Source organism: Physella acuta, unplaced genomic scaffold, assembly GCF_028476545.2.
Source record: "Physella acuta isolate Inbredline_101_S28 unplaced genomic scaffold, ASM2847654v3 ptg000773l, whole genome shotgun sequence".
NCBI lineage: Eukaryota > Metazoa > Mollusca > Gastropoda > Physidae > Physella > Physella acuta.
In genome coordinates, this window is record NW_026732291.1 from 311,415 (window position 1) to 316,550 (window position 5,136).

General features: G+C 35.7%; 1 pseudogene; it reads right to left on the reverse strand.

The window, feature by feature from the left end:
* Positions 1-1,632: 1,632 nt before the first annotated feature.
* LOC131950580 (uncharacterized) lies at positions 1,633-2,447 on the reverse strand (annotated as a pseudogene).
* Positions 2,448-5,136: the final 2,689 nt, after the last annotated feature.

Genomic DNA, 5,136 nt, shown 5'->3' on the forward strand with positions numbered 1-5,136 from the left:
AGTAGTCCCCATGCCAAGCCATGATGATGTCACTCAAAACGTCGCCCTGCCTAGTGATGTGTTTCCTTCTGATCACATAGCTTTGATAAGTGATATCAAATTTAAATCATTCTAACCATATATCATTTATATGTGGCCTCAAATTTAGATTTTAATGTTTGAAAATAAAATTTTACGATCAAAAGATTTTTGATTTAATTATTGGTTTTTGTTGTCTTATTCACAAAATGATCTATAATGTGGGTCACAATTTATTAAACTAAAAGACTTATGTTTCCCAAGCCTAGAAACGAAAAAAACCCCATAAAATCAGTACAAAACAACTTTCAAAAGTCTATTGTGAACTTGTCATTGTAATCTTAGATAAATGATCTTATGAAAAATGAAAACAACACCAGTACATAGCACAATCTGCCTTACAGAAAAATGTTCAAGCTTCCACATTTAAAAGCTTAAAACATTTAAAAACCTTCCTTAAGTTGCTGGCTGTAAATGCTTTACATACTTGTAATAGTCCTGAAAAGTATATGTAATCATACTAAATTGAAAAAAAATCTTTAAAAAAATATTGCTAGCGATAAAATAAGTTACATTTTAAAAACTTAAAGATGTTTGGGAACCATCAATTACACATCAATACTCAGAAGTGTTAAAATTTACATAAATAAACCGGTAGTGATCTCCCCTAAACTTTCTCGAATATTCTTATATAAAACAACAGGGGATGGTAACTGGGGATATAGTTATGATTTTTAATCCATTTTAAATATTTAAACTTTTAAAAATAGAATAGAATCTCATAAAAAAAACCATTGCGCACCAAGCGAACGCCGAATAAAAACGCGTATAATAGTGCGCAATATTATTAGTACTTTAAAAATTTACATTAGTTTTTAGAGAAATCGGAAGTAGCGTAAATTACTACTTCCAGTCAACGGAAATTACTCAAAATTTAACAGAAGGTAGAGAATTAGATCTTTTACTTACATGTGAAATTTCATTTATCTATCTGAAATAGTACTCAAGTTATAGGCTTTTAAAAAATTCAAAGTAGGAAAAGTACCACTTCCGGTTATCGGAAATCGCTCAAAAGTTGATACGGATCTACGATTTTGATAAAATACTTATATATGAAATTTCATCAACCTAGCTGTAACGGTACTCAAGTTATCGTGTTTACACACGGACAGACACACACACAGACACACACACAGACACACACATACACACAGACATACGGACAAGATTGCAAAATTATGTTTTTCCGTATCAGTGAGGTGTAAAACGTCGAGATTTGTAAAAATCTCGATTTTTTTTTTTTTTGCACGATTACAATACTTTCTCTATACTACGTATATACGAGAAAGTAAAAAAAAGGAAGAAAACAAAACACAACACAATCCAAAATTATTTAATAACAATAATTTTACTTATTTGCTGTTTATTTTTGTGTGGAAGTGAGCATATTCCGAGAATTTAAAAATAATTTAAGCTGGTCTGGATGATAAGTGATGCATGACTTGGTAAATATACTTAAAAAAAAAAGTAAAAAATAAAAATATTGACATTGCACGTTTGATGAAAATCTTGTGAGTCCATGATGCTTTTATCTGCTGAAAATAGTTGCATAAATCACCAACCACGGCCACGATCGTTTCCATTAACAATTTCTACTCCAGCATCTTGAATAAGCCTTTTTGCTTCAGAAATAGCGGTTTTGCTCCCAGATAACTCAACAGAACTTCTACCAGATGAGTCGCCATCACGTGACACCTTTTTCCGACAACCACTGTCAGCTTCCATGTCTCGCCGTCTGATTCTATGTCTCGTCGTCTGATTCTATGTCTCGTCGCCTGATTCTATGTTTCGTCGTCTGATTCTATGTCTCGTCGTCTGATTCTATGTCTCGTCGTCTGATTCTATGTCTCGTATTCTGCTTCCACCACGACCGATGATTCTGCCTACTTCAGATGACTCCACATAAATTGTTTCAGATTCGCCACCACCATCACCTCCAAAGCCTCTACCACCACCGCCGCCACCACCACCACCACGGCTTCCACCTTCCATCGCCGCTATCACGTTCTCTTCTGCCCTATCCTCCTCCACCACGGCCACGCCCCCCGCGATATCCACCAAGTCTACCTCCACCACCATTATTATAACCACAGCTAAGGCATTCTTCAATTAATCTCTTGGCATTTTCAATCTCTTCCGTTGTTCCACTGATTTCAACAGATTTCATTCCATCCTCATCCTCATCTATGGATATTTTGATTCTGGCATTAGTGTCTTGTTCTAGATATCTGATTTTACATCCACCACGACCTATAAATCTTTCCCACATTTGAAGACTCAGCCATCATTGTTGTTGAACTTACGCCGCCAGCACGGCCTCCGCCAAAAGATCCGCTAAATGACATTTTGTCTAGATGTGTTGAGAACGCTACAACTAATAAAACTGATGGTGTAGATAAAACATTAAGGCTGGATGGTTGAAGAGTGGACAAAGAATTAGAACAGTGAAAGCTGAGTGGTTGAAAGGAAACGGTTAAGGGTTGACAACATCATGGTGCCTCCGTCTCGTGAACATCTGGCTTATGTTTTCACGCGCACGTGTAGCGGCTTGACGTTGGGGGCGTGCCATTGTTTCTGCGGTAGCCACACGTACTTGGGGCTGTACTCTGGCAATGTTATCAGGTTGAGTGGCCGCTGGTTCACCTTGTTGATTATTGTTATTTGCTTGTCCATCTCCATCGGCTTGTGTGCCATCAGGGACTTGATCTCGTCTCAGCATTCTTAGCTTGATGGATGTTATAACAAATTTAAAAGACCGTTGCCCGATTTCTGCCACTTTGCGCCATGATTTTTTAACTGCTGTGAAAATTTAAAAACATTATCATGTTAATCGTAACTAAATGTAAAACCGAAACGCAAAACGTTCACTAGAAATTCTACGGTGTGCGTAGGCATGTGTGTGTCTGTGTAGCGGAGTTTGCGCTGGTTTTTTGTGACGATAAGTGACAGACGTGATGTTTTTTTATGGATGGCCCCTGAAACCCACAGTTATCCAACAGATGACGGGTAGTCTAGTAAAATTTAAAATTATTTAAATAATAGGAGCTAATAGCTTACACCAAGTCACTAAGAAAGTACAGCACGCACATGCCAGCAATGTTAAAAGAAGTCGAGGATAATTGGGTCCTGCAGTGTACCTCTTTGTGACTGTTGCTTCGTCACTGCAGATAAAAAAACATAATTTATAGTCGTTGCGAGTTAACAATAAAAATGTATATGACTGGGTGGTTGGATGGGCTGTTCATTGGATGATAGGTTGGGTGTGCGAGTGGATATATATAATAAAAAATATGATATTTACACTGCTTCACAGTCGCCATTGTGGCATATTCCCACGTTTTCTTTAACTTGCTTTCGCCTCTGTTTGTTTGTTTGTTTGTTTGTTTTTCCAATCAAATCTTGCGATCGAAATTTCGTGCACTTCCCAGTTAGCTAGCGCGCTGAAATTTTTAGGGAAGCTTTGTTTCGGATGACAATAGAATATTCAACTGTTATTATTACTAAATTGATCCATGGAAACATTTTATTGATCATTTTATACCCCTATATAATTGTACAAAAACGTGGGGAAAAAAGGGACATAACCCAGTAACTGTAATTTGATGAAAAGAAGGTTCGGTACTCTCCCTCTTTTTGCTTACTGAGTAGTTGTCACAACTGGTGGCCAGTATGGGGGAGACGATATGGTCGAGTGGTTGGGCACACGATTGCTAACCCGCTCGACACGGGTTCAAATCTATGTGTTCTAGTCAGTAACGTATTCACACAACGTGTTTTTTACGAGTTGTCTTTTTACGAGTTGTCTTCGTTTACCCAAAAAAAAAGTGAAAAGATAAAATCGATAGCAAGATTTCAATGCAAACAAACAGACAATGACTAAAAGTAGAAAATAATAATCATTAAAAACGTTTTAAAAACCCACGTTTTCTGATTGAACTAAAAAGTAGAAAATAAATGCTATCACTCTACTATAAGCGATCAAAAACGTGGGGCGCCGTGATTTTCTTACAGTTTCTAATACTGTTGACTCTCTACAAGCTCCCTAATAAAAGTCAATAGTATTATCTAATCAATAGTAATATAACTTTTACTTCGGCGCCCCACGTTTTTCATAGCTTATAGTAGAGTGATCGTTTGCATTATTGTGATGTATAGCATTTATTTTCTACTTTTTAGTTCAATCAGAAAACGTGGGTTTTTTTAAACTTTTTTAATGATTATTTTTTCAGGTCTTCACACCAGCCAACCCATTTGGCCAAGCCTTCACATCCGGCCGAAGCATCTCCTATATATATATAGAGAGAGAGATAATAACTATATCTATAGATCTATATATATAGATAATAACTATGTCTATAGATCTATATTGTCTTTATTTTATAAAACATAGTTTATATTGATATATATATAGAGAGAGAATCTATATATAAATATCAATATAAACTGTTTTATAAAAAATACAATATAGATCTAGATCTATAGCTATAGTTACAAATCGAATTTCACGGAAAACTGAAAATTTCAAGTGACTTCGAATATTAAAAGCATTGATCTTACGGACTGTCGAAAGGAATACTACTAAAAGTAGTATTATTTGAGGCATTATTAAAAATAGTAGAATTCTAGAATGTTTATATGGCGACTTTTCAAACGGCAACAAACTGCATACACTCGAGGTTATTAAAGGTGCAGCTTTGTTAAGGAAAGTAATTGTCTTGCGGTGCGTAAATTTTCAGCTGGCTTCATATTTACATTATAATCGATATTACAAACTTTAACTTGTTACCTCGTGCTCAAAATTTATTTTGTCTTTCTTCGTCATGTTTGGTTAAAACATGCTATTTAGTCAAGACTTGGTGATAATATGACAACATTGTGTACGAAACTTGTAGAACCAGCTCTAAATATTCTCAATTTCTATATGAAACATGCTGCAACCAACATTAAACATTGTAAATACTGTATCAAGCATAAAATCAAGAATGTTTCACGGACTTGAAGCCGAATATGAACTCGAGGCTTTGGGTTAGATATCGGATTCTCTGCCATTCGACCATA